This window comes from Arachis duranensis, chromosome 6 (genome assembly GCF_000817695.3).
Source record: "Arachis duranensis cultivar V14167 chromosome 6, aradu.V14167.gnm2.J7QH, whole genome shotgun sequence".
NCBI lineage: Eukaryota > Viridiplantae > Streptophyta > Magnoliopsida > Fabales > Fabaceae > Arachis > Arachis duranensis.
In genome coordinates this window covers 83828938-83847775 of record NC_029777.3, presented here as the reverse complement: position 1 = coordinate 83847775, position 18838 = coordinate 83828938, and the positions used below count along the sequence as shown (strand labels likewise).

Sequence of the window (18838 nt, the reverse complement as noted above, 5' to 3'; positions counted from 1 at the left end):
ATACATATTTAAGATTTTGAAGTAGTATAGCTAGCTTAGGAAAATAAAAGTTTTGATTGAAGAAAGAAAAGCGAATCAGAACCTGATTGGAAGTAGAACGCAATCAGAGACGAAATCGAAAAGCAGGGAACCAAGGTTTTGCCATTAAGGAACACAGGCAACGGAGAAGATAAGAATTGACATGGTGCCAACAAGGAACACACACGATAGAGAATCAGGGAAGTGATCAAAGGAAGTGAAGTGGGCTTCGATTTTGGCAACTGAGGAGAGGTAGTGAGATAATCGACGATTCCAACGACGCCAACAACACAACACAGATGATGGGCAGTAATGGTCGGTGACCGTGAAGAAAGGGAGTAAGGCAGTGAGGGGAAGCAACGATTGGGAGGGGAAAGAAAAATAGGGTTATGACTGATTAGATTATAATTATTTACATTTTTATTTATTTTTTTAGATCTACATATCTAGGAGTATCTACCTAAAATTCACAACCCGATCCAATTAGTGTACGGATCAGATCTGATCCAATAATCTTGTAGATTTGATCTCTTTTTGCAACTTTTAGATCGGATTTGAATAAACACTACAGGGTTTGCAGATTGAATTCACTCTATATTCATCCTTATTTTCTGTCTTCCCGATAACATTTTTCTCCATTCATTTCAAAAATTTGCACTTTGATATTCCTCATTTAATTGGGAGGCCAAGGTATTTTCCCAAAGGTGAATTATATGGTAACGATGTAAGTTTATAATTTTTTTTTTATGGGATGAAAGAGATTAAAAAAATTAGGACCCATATTTTAAATATCAATAAAATAATTGTTACGTAGGTAACCTGAGATAGGTGGTTTGGGCTTGAAGGATTGGCCCAAGTGTCAATGGAAGGTAGTCTCCGACTTGTTCACGTTCGGGAGCCGCCGTCCGAGTTGTGTGTTTTTGAGGAATGGGGTGTGGTACCTGCAAAGACACTCCGATGCCTAAGTTAGCTAGGGGTTTAGCAGGTTTGGAGAGTATCGAAACTTAGAGATACCTGAGAGGTATCAGTGTATTTATAGTGGTGATCCAATAACCACCGTTGGAGTAGTTCCACTTTTGAAGGTGGATAACCATCTCTTTATCTTAGGGTTGTTGAGATATGACTTCTAGAAGTGGGTTGAGAGATTTCAGGGGCAGTTACTTATTTGAATAAGTGTTACCTGCTAGCTCACCTCGATCCCGACCTCTTTGGGGAGGAGTCTCTGTCGAACCCGACCTCTTTGGAAGAGATCGGGTGAGTGGTGAAGACCAATCTTTAGATTGGGCCTTTTTGGTTTATTTGGGCCTGGACCATAGTGTTGGGTTAGGACATGAACAGTGCCCCTACTCGAGTCCGATCTCTTTGCTTATGAGTTGGATTCGAGTATTAATTGAGCTCGGATTTGTTTGAGAACCGACGTGTTTTTTGGTTTAGAGCCGACGTGATTTTAGGTTTCTTTAACCGCCTTGTCTAATCAAACGTCGCGTCATTTGGGGTTTTGTATTTACATGCGGGGGAAGTTACATTGGTAACGGCGCATTTCTTTAATGATCGCATCAATTTACCATTGTGCCCCTAGCGTGTTATAAATACTTTTTCCCTCTCTTTTCTCTGTTTTTCTTTCGTCTTCTGAAGCTTCTTGCCTACACTCTTTGTTCTCTCTCATTCAAAAGAAAAATTCTTTAGCCTTCCTTTTCGGAGTGCTTCGTTGCTACTGTGCCTGCTCCTCTTTAAGTCTACAAAGGTTAGTCCCTTCTATATCTTCTTCTATCAGTTATGCTTTGCTTTGCATGTTGGAGGAGTTTTTTCATGCTTTTACGATTCCCTGTTCGAGGTGTTAGTACCTTTGTAAGTCTATTAGTCGGTTTGGCAATTCTATTCCTTATTTTGCTTTTTTAGAGAAAGGCTACTTTGTCTTTAGGAGCCCCGTTTTTTATTATCTTTTTTTTTGTAGGTCTTATCACTTTTATACCTACTTCTTTTTTGTTGGAAAAATGTCTTCCCACATCCCTGAGTCCCTTTCGAGATGGGTAGACGATACCGTATTGGAAGAAAATCCTTTAGTAGACACTGATTATATCACCGACCTTCGCACCCACCATAGGATTTGTGGCGATGAGGTTGATGAGCAAAAATACGAGTTGGTAGTCCCGGGTCCTGAAGACCAGGTTTGTTTCGGGAGAGTTGCTCATTCTGACCCTCACTTTTTTCTTTATGTATGATTGCCTTTTCACCCGTCTGGGAGTTTTTCTGCCTTTTTCTGATTTTGAAATGAGGGTATTGTCTCATTGCCGAGTTGCTCCTACCCAGCTCCACCCCAACTCTTGGGGTTTTATGAAAATTTACCAACTTGTCAGCCGAGAGCTAGAATTTTCGACTTCTTTAAAGATCTTTTTCATCTGACCAAAGCCATTTAGTGCTCAAACTAATAAGCAACAATAGGTGTCTTTCCGGGCTATTCAGGGTCGGAAAGTCTTTTCTATTTTTGACGAATCCTTCCATGACTTTAAAAACTTTTTCTTCAAAGTCCAAGCTGTAGTGGGTCACTATCCTTTTTTTCTTGATGAGAGCAATTATCCCTGATTTCCTCTTTATTGGATGGAGGCCTCCCCTATCGAGAAGTATGGCCTGGATGATTTGGACGAGATTGAGGAGGCCATAGTGGGGTTTTTCCCAGAAGCTTGGGGAAAAGCCCCTAATCTGGATACCAAGAAGTTTCTTCTGGGGTCTCTTGAGTTTTGTGCGGACCCAACTAGGTAGATTTTGTAGTCGTTTCTGAAGGTTCCGACTTGTGATGTTTTCCGACTTGTAGACTAATTGCTTGTTTCTTCTTTTCAGAAATGGTGAAGAGTGGATCCAGTGCTTCCTACCAGAAAGTCCAGGATGCCAAGAGAAGAGCTCGTGCCCGAACCAATGTGGCTAAGATTGGGGCTGTTGGCGTTTCTCCTCCTCCTATTCATGATTCGGGGACCTCCTCTCGCCCTATTTTGGTAACCTCTGCCTCTGCTTCTCCTCTTCCTCCTCCTATCCCCCCATCCCAAATTCGCTCGGAAGCACATTTTTCCTCATAGCGAAATCGCTATGGATGATGCTTCCCTTCGAAATTATCTTCAAATTATGGTTTGGGAGGGCGTTCGAACTGCTGGAGTCTGCACTGCTCTCCTTGATATTTTGGACAAAACTCCTTTAAATTTCTTGGGTTCTTCCCAAAGGACTGTAGAGGAACTTGAGAGGAGGATTGTCTTATATCAAGGGGAAGAGAAGCGGCTCCAAGAGGAGGTTGCCTGGATGAAGGATGAGCTGACTCGGCTTCAGGAGAGGGAGAAGAAGCTAATGGGTCAGTGTGCCATGGCAGAAGGCCTAAAGGAGAAGACAGAGTAGAACTATGTCAAGGTCTTTTCTGAAAATATTAATCTTCAATGGGAGCTGGAGAAAGGTCGGGAAGTTTATCAGAGTTGGAGGACTCAATTGTTGAAAGCTCGGAGGAGGCTTGGAGGGGGTTTAAGGAACAAGTCGGAGTTATTGCTCCTGGCTTTGACCTTTCTCCTCTCCATCCCGACAAGATTATTGTTGATGGAGCTATTGTCTCCCCTCCTCGTCCTGAGACAGACTCCAAACTAAAGACTCGGGGGACAAAGGGTTGTTGAGTCTCCTCCTCATGAGGAGCAGCAGGAGGGATTCCTGCCGACGTCTTCAGAAACTCCGACCACTGCTGTCGAAGAGACCGCTCCTACCTCCCCTGCTGCAGATCCGAACTCCCTTCCTCTTGGTGATTCTAATCCTCCTTCCAATTGATTTGAGCTACTTAGGGCCTGGCTTGTGGGCCCCTCTTTAAACAATTTATCTTTTATGTGTTTGTGGTGGTTGTACTTGACTCTTTTTTCGACCTTTTCACGGTCGTTAACAAAAAATTGCGTTTTTAATTCACCATTTTTTGGATAAGGGCTTTTGAGAAATATTTTGTGTGTGCATGCTTTGCTGTGATGTTTATAAGGTTTTTGTGAAAAAATCTTTTTTACTAAGCAAGCTGTTTTTGTCTAAGTTACTGTAAGATTTTCCGAGGACTCTAAACAGCCTTTGCTTTTTGTCCTTTGATAGATTTTCTTATCTCTTTTGTATTCCTCACAAATTCAAGTTTTGCTTATTTTGAATTGTTCTCATGACTTAGGTTATTTTTGTGATGCATTTCAATTCTTCTCGGGTTTTCGATTAGTAGGTCGAAATTTTCTCGAGTTATCATGATCGTCTTTTGTAACCTCTTTACACCGACTTGTACCTCGTCGTTTTATCCTGCTGACCACTTAGGTCGGGCATGAGATTTTCACGTTTTTTTCGAGTTTAAGTTGGTGCGTTTCGTAGAATAATGGTAATAGTAATGGAATTATAGAGAAATAAAATAAATATTTATTTTTTGATGTAGGTAGCTTTTGCTCTTAGCTACTAAAGGATTTTAAGAGTTATTAACCCTTAGCCTCCACTTTGATGCCTCGTTAAAAACTCCTTTTAGGAAAACCCTTTTCTGGAAAAAAACCGTGAAGTCGGGAAAAAAGAGTACATCAGGGAGTGGAGTTCGCTTCTAGCTATAGTACCTCTTCATGTTACAAATATGTCACGACCTTGGGAGCTCGGCACCACTCAAATCGGATACTTTGTAATATCCCTTTCCTAGGACCTCGCTTATCTTATATGGCCCTTTTTCCAATTAGCAGCGAGCTTTCCTTCACCCGACTTGTTAACACCGATGCCATTTCTAATCAGGACCAAATCGTCTAAGGTGAAGGTTCTTCGAATGACTTTCTTGTTGTATCTGTTTGTCATCTTTTGCTTCAGCGCTGCTTCCCTTATCTGGGCTTGTTCTCAGACTTCAGGGAGTAATTCTAGTTCTTCTTTATGTGCCTGAATGTTGTCGACTTCATCATAGAACCCCACCCTTGGACTTTACTCGTTGATTTCAACTGGTATCATGGCTTCTATGCCATAAGCAAGTTGGAAGGGTGTTTCTCCTGTTGCAGACTGAGGCGTAGTCCGATAGACACATAACACTTGAGCGAGTTCTTCAACCCAGGCTCCCTTTGCATCTTGCAACCTTTTCTTTAACCCGGCCAGTATAACTTTGTTGGCTGCCTTAGCTTGCCCATTTGCTTGTGGGTGTTCAACCGAGGTGAACTAATGTTTGATCTTCATGCTGGCTACCAGGTTTCTAAACGTGGAGTCGGTGAACTGGGTACCATTATCAGTGGTGATGGAGTGGGAAACTCCAAACCTTGTAATGATATTCTTGTAGAGGAACTTTCGACTCCTCTAGTCTATGATAGTGGCCAATGGCTCTGATCCACTTCATAAAGTAGTCCACTCCCACTATTAAGTACTTCACTTGTTCAGGTGCTTGGGGGAATGGTCCGAGTAGGTCCAATCTCCATTTTGCAAAAGGTCATGGAGAAGTTATGCTGATGATTTCCTCGGGGGGAGCGAGGTGAAAGTTTGCATGCATTTGGCATGGCTGACACTTTTTTACAAACTCGGTGGCATCTTTCTGCAAGGTTGGTCAATAGAACCCGGCTCGGACAACTTTCCTAGCCAAAGACCTTGCTTCGAGGTGATTTCCACAAATACCATTGTGTATTTCCTCTAAGACCTCCGTCGTCCTTGAGGTCGGGACACACTTCAACAATGGTATGGATATTTCTCTTTTGTAGAGGATATTCTTTACCAAGGTGTAGCTCTGTGCTTCCCTCCGGATTTTCTCGGCCTCTTTCTCCTCCTTGGATAGAATGCCAAATTTTATGTATTCGATTAGTGAGTTCATCCATTCGAGGTCTAATTCGGATACTTCAAGGACATCTTGTTTAGCCTCTATTTTCATGACAGCGGATTCCTGGAGAATTTCTTGAATCAGGCTCCTATTATTTCCTCTTAGCTTGGTACTTGCTAACTTAGAGAGGGCGTCCGCTCTGCTGTTGAGGTCCCGAGTTATGTGTTTGACCTCGGTATTTGAGAACCGCTTAAGATGTTCCAAGATTTTGTCCAAGTACCTCTTTATATTGGGGTCTTTAGCCTGATACTCCTCATTGATTTGAGAGGTCACCACCTGAGAGTCGCTGAACACGTCTACTTTGGTCGCACCGACTTCCTCTGCTAGCTTCAACCTGACGATCAAGGCTTCATATTTTGCCTGATTATTGGGAGCCGGAAATTCAAATTTGAGGGAGATCTCTATTTTGGTTCCCTCTTAATTTGCCAATATTATGCCCGTACCACTTTTGATTTTGTTGAAAAAGCCATCCACATATAGTTTCGAAGCTGTGGAGGCTTCTTCTTGATCTCCTCCATATTCTGCTACAAAATCAGTGAGGCATTGGGGTTTAATTGCTGTCCGAGTTTCATACTTGAGATCGAACTCGGATAGCTATATAGCCCATTGAAACATTCTGCTCACAATGTCTATTTTTTGAAGAATATGCTTCATGAGCTGGTTCGTTCGAACTCTTATTGTGTGAGTTTGAAATAAGGTCATAGCCTTCGAGACGCTACTATTAAGGCATACGCAAACTTTTTAAGTTTTTGATACCTTAACTCGGGGCCTTGTAGAACCTTGCTGGTGAAATATACTAGATGTTGCCTGACCTAGTCTTCCCGTATTAGAGCTGATGCTACAGCTTTGTCAGCTACGGACAAATACAGGATGAGTTCTTCCCTGACTTTAGGTCGGTCAGAATGGGAGGTTGGCTCAAAAACCTTTTGAACTCCTGGAAGGCTTCTTTGCATTCAAGAGTCCACTCGAATTGGCATCCTTTTCTTAGTAGGGAGAAAAGTGGTAGGGATCTTAATATTGATCCTGCCAAGAACCTGGAAAGGGCTGCAAGTCAGCCATTTAGCTGCTGGACCTCCCTTAAGCAAGTCGGGCTTTTCATTTCTAGGACTGATCTACACTTGTCGGGGTTGACTTCAATCCCCCTTTGTGTTAGCATAAACCCTAAAAATTTTTCAGCCTCCACCGCGAAGGTGCACTTTGCGGGATTTAATATCATCCCGTGCGTCCTAATGGTGTTGAAGACTTGCGAGAGGTCAGTCAAAAGGTCGGCCTCATCTTTGGTTTTTACTAACATGTCGTTTACATATACTTCCATTAGATTTCCAAGGTGAGGTGCAAACACCTTATTCATCATCTTTTGATATGTGGCTCCTGTATTTTTTAACCCAAAAGGCATAACCACATAGCAATAATTCGCTCAAGGAGTGGGGAAAGATGTTTTTTCTTGATCCGGCTTGTACGTCGAAATTTGGTTATATCCCGAGTATGCATCCATAAACGACAAGTATTGATATCCCGAGCTAGAATCTACTAGGGTATTGTTCATACCCTGGGTCGAGTTATCCGATCCAAAATGTTCTATAGACAAAGCGACCGACCTCTTCAGGTCAGGAAAATCTGACCTCTTCTTAAGGAGCTCGGCCAAATCACCAGGAAAGCCCAAAAAGGGCCCAAATGGAGGACCACGCCCCAATTACCAAGGCAGCCCAAGCCTAAAGAGAGAAGGGCAGTTTCCTTAAAGATAAGATGACCTCACTTGAAGATAAGATAACGATAAGATAAGATAACTAACTTATAAGGTCACTCTACGCCATTATAAATACACTGGAGCACCCAGGTATAACTCATACTCTGATTCTACTCAATACCTGCTTAATACCCTTGCTAACTTAGGCATCGGAGTCCCTTGCAGGTACACCCCACCCTCCGGGGACGAAGGATTAGCACCACCACCAAGTTCAACAAGTCGGACACAACAGCTCCGACCAATACAGAAGATCTCGTCCGAGATTGACCTACGGTTTCAGGTAACCCTCGGAACATTGGCGCCATTGTTGGGGATCCTGGAAGTCATCCCATCATCATGGCGGACGACCATGACAACAACCACACTTCGGATATAGAGGATAGAACACCGCACAAAAACACGGACACCACGCCAAAGGATACTTCCCAACTTAATAACAAAAAGGACTCTCCAAACGCGGGAGCCATGGATGCACTTCAAGACCGTTTAAAACAACTTGAAGAAGAAGACCTACCTCAACGAGAGGCCGAGAAAGACCTACAAACTCTTAAAACTTGAAGCTCTTAAAACTTGAAGCCGATATCAAGACCAAAGCCAACTGATCCTCTCCTGAGGATAGCTCCTGCAAGGAACAAGATCCATTCACCAAGGAGATCATGAAGACCAAAATCGCAAAAGAGTTTAAACTCCCAGATATGACCTTATATGACGGCACTACAGATCTCGGCCATCATCTCAGCAATTTCAGAAGTAGAATGTACCTTACCGATGCCTCAGATGCAGTTCGTTGTAAAGCCTTTCCAACTACTTTGACAAAGACAGCAATTAAGTGGTTCGACAATCTACCTCCTAAATCCATCTCGAGTTTTGACGACTTGGCCAAAAATTTTTTGGCCAGATTCTTCTTCCAAAAAGACAAAGCTAAGCACGCTCCAAGTCTACTAGGAATCAGGCAAGGAGAATGAGAAACTCTCTGCAACTACATGGAAAGGTTCAATAAAACATGCCTCAACATACAGAACCTACCAACAGAGGCTGCCATTATGGGCCTCATCAATGGCTTGCGAGAGGGACCTTTTAGTCAATCTATATTGAAAAAACATCTCATATCTCTAGATGAAGTACAAGAACGAGCGGAGAAGTACATCAACATGGAGGAAAACTCTCGACTAGGAGAGACCTCGAAATCTGGATTCACCTCTCGGGATAAGGACAAAGAGTCCAAAAAGAAGGAAGATCGACATGAAGAAAAAATAAAAAATACCACAATTATACCCCCCTTCGGGTGTCTCTTGTGGATGTCTACAAAGAGGTTTGCAACAATGAAAAAATACCTCCAGCTCGACCGCTCAAGGGCAAAAAAGGGGGAGGAAATCGAGCTGAATATTGTGAATATCATCAAATCCGTGGATATTCCACCAATGAGTGTTTCGATTTAAAAAATATCATAGAAAAACTAGTAAGAGAGGGAAAGCTAGATCGGTATATAGCCACCCGGGACGATGAACAAAGGAAAAGAAGAAGAGCAGAAGATGTCGGAAAAAATGAGCGATCATCTCGAACACCAGAAAGACATGTTCACATGATACACGGCGGATTTGCAGGGGGAGAAATCTCTAAATCATCTCGCAAAAGACATCTTAAAGACGTATACCATGTTGGAGGAAAAGAGGAAGCACCCGACATCCCAGTGATTACTTTCACCAAAGAAGACGCATCTGGTATCATCTCAGGACACGACGATCCCATAGTCATCACTATTATACTGGCAAACGCAAATCTCCAACGCACACTCATAGACCAAGGGAGCTCCGCCGACAATCTGTTCAAAACTGCCTTCGACAAACTCGGCTTGGAAGAAAAAGAACTGAGAGCATATCTGAACAGTCTGTTCGGACTAGAAGACACCCCGGTTTAACCGCTTGGATACATCTCGCTACACACGACCTTCAGAAAAGGAAACCAGTCAGGAACACTCAAGATAGATTACATCGTGGTCGACGTAAGTTCAGCCTACAACGCCTTAATAGGTCAGACAACATTGAATCAGCTCGGCGCGATAGTCTCGACCCCGCATCTATGCATGAAATTCCCAACTACAGAAAGGATAGCCAAAATAAAGGCAGACCAGAAGACGGCACGCCGATGTTACCATGAAAGTCTAAACCTCAAAGGCAAAGGAGAAGAATTCTACACAATCAAACTCGGTGGAGTTCAGAGGCGGGAAGAACTCCGCCCACAACCTGAAGGTGAAATAGAGAAAGTTCAGATCGAGGACACCTCGGACAAAACGACCAATATCGGTACAATCCTAAAAGGAGACATAAAAGAGTCACTCATACAGTTCTTACGAGATAACGTCGACCTCTTTGCGTGGAAGGCCGCAGACATGCCAGACAGAGATCCTAAGTTAATGTGCCACAAGCTAGCAGTCTACCCAGGATCTCGGCCAGTACAGTAGAGGCGTAGAAAGCTCGCACCAGAACGCTCTCAAGCTGTGGAAGAGCAGGTACAAGCTCTACTGGAGGCAAGATTCATAAGAGAAGTCAAATACCCACTATGGCTTGCTAACCTCGTCTTGGTGAAAAAATCAAACGAAAAGTGGCGAATGTGCACTAACTACACCGACCTCCACAAAGCCTACCCAAAAGATCCTTATCCACTCCCAAGTATCAACGCACTGGTCGATGCCTCCTCCGGATATAAATACCTCTCGTTTATGGACGCATATTCAGGATACAATCAAATCCCAATGTATCCACCCGACCAAGAAAAAACTTCCTTCTTAACCCCAAAAGTAAACTACTGCTACATCGTCATGTCTTTTGGTCTTAAAAATGCGGGATCTACTTATCAGAGATTAATGAATAAGGTCTTTTCAGATCACATCGAAAAAATCATGGAAGTCTACGTAAACGACATGCTAATAAAGACACAAAAGGAAGAGACGCTATTGTCTAACCTAACCCAAGTGTTCGACACTATAAGACGGCATGGCATGCGACTCAATCCCGCAAAATGCACCTTCGCATTAGAAGCTGGCAAATTCCTGGGTTTTATGCTCACGTAGAGAGGAGTCAAGGCAAACCCGGATAAATGCCGGGCCATACTCGACATGAAGAGTCCAACTTGTGTCAAAGAGGTACAACAACTCAACGGAAGGTTGGCAGCCTTGTCCAGATTTCTAGCCGGATCGGCAATAAGATCTCTCCCCTTCTACGCCACTCTAAGGAATGGAAAGAAGTTTGAATGGACAACGGAGTGCGAGCAAGCCTTCCAAGATTTCAAAAGGTTCCTGGGACAGCCACCTATCCTAACTCGGCCACGGGAAGGAGAACCACTCATATTGTACCTCGCAGTAGGAAGTCGGGCAGTAGTCTCCGCACTGGTCTGAGAAGACGACAACGGGCAGCAACCCGTATACTTCATCAATAAAGCGCTACAGGGAGCCGAGCTAAACTACCAGAGAAGTTTGGCTACGCTCTCATACTAACATCTCAGCGACTTCGCCCATACTTCCAAGCCAACACTATCAGGGTCCAGACCAACCAGCCCATAAAAGAGATCTTACAGAAAACAGACCTGGCAAGCAGAATCTTGCAATGGACAGTTGAGTTGTCCGAATTCGATCTTCAATACGAAGCTCGAACAGCCATCAAATCACAATACCTGGCCGACTTCATTGCAGAATTTACAGATACACCAAAAACCCCTCCACAGAATGGAATCTCTACGTGGACGGGTCCTCAAACAAAGCTGGAAGCGGCGCGGGTGTGATAATTGAAAGCGACCAAGGAACCCAAATCAAACTCTTCCTCAAATTTGGGTTCCATGCCTCAAACAACCAAGCGGAATACGAGGCACTGCTAGCTGGTTTGAAGCTGGCTAAGGAGGTTGGAGCTCAAAAGCTTATCATCTTCAGTGACTCACAGGTAGTCACTTCGCAAATAACAGAAAGCTATCAAACCAAAGACCCCGCTATGAAAAAGTACTTGGACAGAACCAGGGAATAGCTTGGACAACTCAGAAAATATGAGATCCGTCATATACCCCGAGGACAGAACGCCTGAGCTGACGCACTCTTAAAACTAGCCAGCACCAAACCAGGAGGCAACAATAGAAGCCTCATCCAAGAAATTCTACAAAATCCATCAATCTCGGAAGAAGAAAAAGTCCTGACCATAACAGGTCAAGATCAAGGATGGATGACTCCCATAATTAACTACCTCAAAATAGAAGCACTTCCCACAGAAGAAAAGGAAGCAAAAAGGTTGAAACGGGAGGCACAATACTACACTATCATAAACAATACTCTATACAAAAGAGGGATTTCAACACCATTGTTAAAATGCATACCGACTTCTAACACAAAGGAAGTCTTAGAAGAAGTACACAGTGACATTTGTGGCAATCACCTAGGAGCACAGGCACTCACCAAAAAAGTACTTCGCGCAGGGTTTTACTGGCCAACTCTACAAAAGGAAGCCACAGAGTTTGTAAAGACATGTCCATCATGTCAGAAACATGCCAACTTTCACATCGCCCCACCAGAGGAGCTCATCAGCATAACTTCACCTTGGCCATTCGCAAAATGGAGACTCGACCTTCTCGGACCCTTCCCGTAGGGATCAGGACAAGTCAAATTCCTCATAGTGAGGATAGACTATTTCACAAAATGGATCGAGGCAGAACCTCTAGCTAATGCTACTGCTCAAAGAAGTCGAAAATTCCTATATAGGAACATCGTCATGAGGTTCGGGGTTCCATACTCCATCACCACAGACAATGGTACCCAGTTCACAGATGCAGGCTTCAGAAAGCTAGCGGCCGACTTGAACATAAAACAGCAATTCACTTCCGTAGAACATCCACAAGCCAATGGACAAGTAGAAGCTGCCAAAAAAGTCATACTGGCCGGGCTGAAATGGAGGTTACAGGACGCAAAGGGAGCCTGGGCCGAGGAGCTCCCACAAGTCCTATGGGCATATCGAACAACGCCACACTCCACCACAAAGGAATCACCCTTCTGATTAGCATACGGAATGGAGGCAATGATCCCAGTGGAGATCGAAAAAAGGTCGCCAAGAGTGGTCCACTATAGTGAAGAAGCCAACTCCCAAATTCAAAAGGAAGAACTCGACCTACTCCCGGATGTCCGGAAAAGAGCAAGGATCAGGGAGGAAGCATTAAAACGACGAATGGCTGCAAGATACAATCAAAAGGTAGTACAGCGAGTTTTCACCGAGAACGACCTTATCCTAATCCGAAATGATATTGGAACAACTCGACCTGGAGAAGAAAAGCTGGCAGCAAATTGGAAAGGACCCTACCGAGTCATAGAAGTGTTGGGAAAGGGCTACTACAGGCTTTTCGAACTCGACGGGCGAGAGCTTCCTAGGTCATGCACGCCTGCAACCTAAGAAGGTACTATAGTTAAGGATGATAAAGGACCTTGGACAAGGCGCACTCTTTTTCCTGAAAAGGTTTTTTAACGAGGCGTCAAGCCAAGACCTACGAATCACCCGACTTAGAAAATTAACCCCCCGCATGTATATATTTGCATTTTCTTTTAATAAAAGTTGTTTAGATTTTCTACAAACGCTCAAGCCGCATTATTCTGAAACATTCATCGTCCGATTATAAAGCTACAGATCGACAGAAAGTGAAAATCAAATTCACTGCGCGATCACGATAAAGACCAAAGATGAAAACCAAATTCATTAAAAGGTCGACCAAATAAGGGTTAAAAACCAAACTCTACAAAATCGGCAAAGATGAAAATAGAATAATGCAAGAAGTTATAGAAAGTGATCCATAGAAAGGACCTGACGAGGTCCTAATAAAATGGATTGCTATAAAATAACTTAAAGACTGGCCGACATAAAGAAGTCAGACCAGCTACAATAACCAAAGTTATAAGTAAAGCCCTAGAAAGAGGCTGGCCAGCCCTATAAAAGAGGATTACTATAACTTAGAAGAGTCTGACATGATGAAAGTCGGACTCCTACAAATAAGTTACAAAGGTAATCCCTGAAAGAGACCTGAACAAGGTCCAAAAAAGAGGATTACCAAGTAACTCGACGTGGCCCGACATGACAAAGTCGGCCCAAAAGATAAAGTTACAAAGATAATCCCTGAAAGAGACCTGAACAAGGTCCAAGAAAGAGACCTGAACAAGGTCCAAGAAAGAGGATTAACAAGTAACTCGACAGAGCCCGACATAATAAAGTCGGCCCAAAACATAAAGCTACAAAGGTAATCCCTGAAAGAGACCTGAACAAGGTCCAAGAAAGAGGATTACCAAGTAACTCGACAGGGTCCGACATGACAAAGTCAGTCCAAAAAGATAAAATTACAAAGATAATCCCTGAAAGAGACCCGAACAGGGTCCAAGAAAGAGGATTACAAAGTAACTCGACAGGGCCCGACATAACAAAGTTGGCCCGAAAGATAAAGCTACAAAGGTAATCCCTGAAAGAGACCTGAACAAAAGTCCAAAAAGAGGATTACAAAGTAACTCGACGTGGCCCGACTAGACGAAGCCAGCCCGAAACATAACTTTGCAAAAGTAACCCCTAAAAGAGGGTCGCTAACAACTCTTTAGACAAATCAACGTAACAAAATCAGCAACCACAGCGAACCAAAGGACAAAACAAATTGCTGAAAATAGCATCAAAGAAAACAAGCCAATCCAGAGAGATCAGCCAAAAGAAAAAGTTCTAAACCGCTCCCAAGACCTAGAAAAGGTACTAAGCCGAGTGCAAGCAGGCCCGATATAAAAACTGCTAGTTAAGATAAAAGGCAAACTTCAGAGGCCACCAGAAGCAACCCCGAAAAATTTGGAAACTACTCTTTTTTTTAAGTTGCTAAACAAAGCAACTAAAAGGGTATCAACAGTCATCAAAATATCATTTACAAAATAAAGAGTTTTAAAGGCCCACAAGCCGGGCTATCTACAACGAGCAAGAAGAAAATTCAGTTAACATCCGAAGGCTTCTCAGCAGCATCAACTCGGGGTGAAGGAGGGCGAGTCTGAAGAAGCACCGCGTCCACCGTCCCATTATCCCGGTTCAAGATTTGGCAATCCGATTCCCCCTCTGGGTGATGGATCTCAGCAGTGGAAGTCGGAGAAGTCAGCGCAACAAAGGTCTTGGTAGCGGGCAGTGAAGGACGATCATCATCATCATCATTAGGATCGTCAGGGACAATCTTACCAACCCTAACAATGTTGTCCAGACTAAAAAGGAAAAAGTCGAGATCTGGCGCAAGAACTCGAACTTGCTCCTTCAGATTCTCATAAGCAGCAGTAACACTGCCTACAAGATGACTTTGAAGTTCGGTATAATCAGCCCGAACAGATTCCAAGCTACCATTGAGCTCCATCATCTCTCTATAAGTAGTAACATAGCTATCCTTATGTTTTAACGCCGTATCCTCGGCCAGTTGCACAGCAGCCGCCAGACCAATAGCCCGAGCCTTTTCCCCCTTCAACTCCTTTTCCAGCTTCGCCACTTTCACCTTGAGTTCCTCCTTCAAACCCTTAATTCGGTCAAACTCCGATTTCGCCTCCTCCATAAAAGCCTTGGTAGCATGGATAGGAAGATCTTGAGCAGTCCGGCATAAAGTCGCTCCCATGTGTGCCAGTGTAATACCACTCCGAGTAATGAAGTCTAAATGACGAAGAATGGATACATCCTCAGTAGGCATGACACCATAGGGAGCAATCTGTTGATCTACAAACCCAACAGCATCAAAGTCAGGAGCACCAAGATTAAAAGGCTCGACAGTTCGAGGTCTCTTGGGAGGAGGAGCGGCAGAAGGAGAGGAGGTACCAGCAGAAGCTTGTAAAGGATCAATTAAACGAAATCGAGGAGTGGAGATAACTTTCCTCGGCCCAAGAGAACTTGTAACCAAAGGCTTAGAGGAAACCTGAGAAGATCCCTCCCCGGCCGCCTTGGCTGAGGCATTCTGAGCTGCAATAGCCTTCCTTGCCCTTTTAAAAGCCTTCATGGATTCGTTGTTCTTAATCATCTCTGCAAACAAAAGTCACTGCAGGAAACCAAATTACGAGTCAGACAGAAATCTCACAAGAGACAAACTCGACAAAACGATAAGCAAAATCAATAGAAAAATTGACCACTACCCAGCTCAGCTTGGAGGAGATAGGGGTTAGCTAAAAAAATTTTTGTGTCGAGATGAGGAGGCTGCCCCCAGTTTTCTTTCAGCACAGTCACAAAAGCTTGTTTAGCCTCATCTAACATCTCCCATGAATATTTCGATACCACTACATTCGTTTGCCATTCTAAAGGAAAGGTGGGCTCATCATTCTCATCCAGAAAAAAGGGCCGAGCTCCTTCAATAGCTCGGATCCTAAAAAAGTAATTTTTGAAATCGCAAAAAGACTCATCAAACACGGAAAAAACCTTTTTTCCCTGGAAAGCTCGGAAAGAAACCCAAGCAGCTTTCTTCTTCACTACACCAGACTTTGTTAAAACGAAAAGGTAAAAGAAGAGAGATTGTGAAGTAGGGATACCAAACTCACGACACAGCAGCTGAAAGATTTTCATAAAACCCCAGGAATTGGGGTGAAGTTGGGATGGAGCTACATTATAGGACCATAATAGGTTGGTCTCAAAGGGGTAAAAGGAAGATTAATATTCATTTGACTAAAAAAGAAGTCATAGGCATAGAAAAATGGGCGCTCTCCAGCAATCCGGGTAGAAAAGCAAACCCTTTGGTCAGAAGTTGGAGATACGAGCTCATAATTCTTCTCATCACTACCGTTGCCAAAAATCCTATGAAACTGCCTAAGTTGCTGACAAAACTCTGAGTCAACCAATGAGACGCACAAGAGGACCATAGAATCCACCCAATCGGCCATACCCTCAGGGACCTGGGAAGATGTTTCAACAATATTTTTGCGAGAAGACATGGTTAACTAGTCCTACAAGAAGAAAAGAAGATTGGATTACTCAAAAACATCTCGGAACACCAATCAAATAACTCGGGCATAAATGGAGACAACTCAAAAACTAAAGCATATAGGTGTCAAGAAGCCACGCAAAGCAACAAAAGAAAACCCCAGGACCTAGTCCAAAATAGTTCTAGGGGCATCCTTTGGAGGCAGAATAAGGACTCATGAAAACCTACAAACCTACATCTCTACATGTCCCAACAAGAGGATAAAGTCTCTATTTCAACAAAAACGACACTCGGAAAGGCCACAAACTAAATAAAGTCATCAAAATAAGCCGCATCTCAAAATTACAATTTCAGTCTACCCAACAGCAAGAACATGCCAAATGAAAAAACTATCAAAGGCATAATCTTTCTTCAAAATCAAACAAGCTACCTATATAGAAACGGGCAACAAACATGCGAAACCCTAGAAGCTTCAACCATTCAGGAAACGCTGAAAAAGAAGAAACCAGAAATCACAGTGACCAAAAGCATAGAAATGCGAAAAGGTTCAAAACTTTCCAAAAAAAATTATTCAAGTAAAAACCCTACTGTACCAGGAAAACAAAACAACATAAGCAAAAGAGAAGATGAACCAACCTGAAAAAAGGAGAAGCGTACGGAGGCAAGGTTGAAGACAAAGCTGTCGTCGAAAACAAAGAGGGCACCTACGATCACCAAGCGACGTCGCAAGGAGAAGACGCGAAAAGGCGGAACAACAGGCTAAAACAGAAAAGTGAGAAAGAAAAGGGGAAGTTACAGAGAAGAGGAAAAATCGTTTCTGTGTGTAAAGTTCAAAATAAAAGAAAAGAAACGGGGCATTGAAAACCAATTAATGAGGGCATTTAAACCCTTGCGCATTCCCGAGGCTAGGACGCTAATACAAAAGTGCGTGCTCTCAGAGGAAATGAAACGTTCTGCATTCAAAAAGGAACTCCACAAGGATAAAGTCGACAAAATGCTCGAGTTCGGTTTCACTCGAGAAGGTTCGAAGACCTAAAAAACTAAGACTCAACCTCCCAATAAAGACCTAGCTCAAGCAGGGGCACTGTTCATACCCCGCGTCGAGTTATCCGACCTGAGATGTTCTACAGACAAAGCGACCGACCTCTTCAGGTCAGGACAATCCGACCTCTTCTCAAGGAGCTCGACCAAATCACCAGAAAAGCCCAAAAAGGGCCCAAATGGAGGACCACGCCCCAAATCCTAAGGCAGCCCAAGCCTACAGAGAGAATGGCGGTTCCCTTGAAGATAAGATGACCCCACTTGAAGATAAGATAAAGATAAGATAAGATAACTAACTTATCTTATCTAAGAAGGTCACTCTACGCCATTATAAATACACTGGAGCACTCAGGTATAACTTATACTCTAATTCTTCTCAATACCTGCTGAATACCCTTGCTAACTTAAGCATCGGAGTCCCTTGCAGGTACCCCCCACCCTCTGGGGATGAAGGATCAGCACCACTATCAAGTTCAACAAGTCGGGCACAACAGCTCCGACCAGGACAGAAGATCTCGTCCGAGATCGACCTACAGTTTCAGGTAACCCTCGGAATAGGTATCAATATTTGGAAGTGGATATGGGTCTTTTGGACACGCCTTGTTCAGGTCAGTGTAGTTGGTGCGCGAAATTGTGAACAATACTTTTTCACAACTCTCATAATCCCCGGTAATGGCTCCAAAAACGTGGTAGCTCAATACCATGGCATTACACAACTTCGCACAACTAACCAGCAAGTGCACTGGGTCGTCCAAGTAATAAACCTTACGTGAGTAAGGGTCGATCCCATGGAGATTGTTAGTATTGAAGCAAGCTATGGTCATCTTGTAAATCTTAGTCAGGCAAACTCAAATGGTAATGGTGATGAACGAAAATAACACAAAGGTAAAGATAGAGATACTTATGTAATTCATTGGTAGGAACTTCAGATAAGCGCATGAAGATGCCTTCTCTTCCGTCTCTCTGCTTTCCTACTGTCTTCATCCAATCCTTCTTACTCCTTTCCATGGCAAGCTTAAGCAAGGGTTTCACCGTTGTCAGTGGCTACCTCCCATCCTCTCAGTGAAAGCGATTGCATATGCTCTGTCACAGCACGCGGAATTCAGCTGTCGGTTCTCGGTCAGGCCGGAATAGAATCCATCGATTCTTTTGCGTCTGTCACTAACGCCCCGCCCTCAGGAGTTTGAAGCACGTCACAGTCATTCAGTCATTGAAGCCTACTCAGAATACCACAGACAAGGTTAAACCTTCCGGATTCTCTTGAATGCCGACATCAGTTCTCGCCTATACCACGAAGA

The 18838-nt window shown here is 43.5% G+C and overlaps 1 protein-coding gene across 1 annotated transcript in view; it reads right to left on the bottom strand.

Annotated features, from left to right (window-relative positions):
* LOC107494372 (pentatricopeptide repeat-containing protein At1g26900, mitochondrial) overlaps positions 1-18838 on the bottom strand; it is a 46763-nt gene that overhangs the window by 10400 nt on the left and 17525 nt on the right. The window lies entirely within an intron of this gene.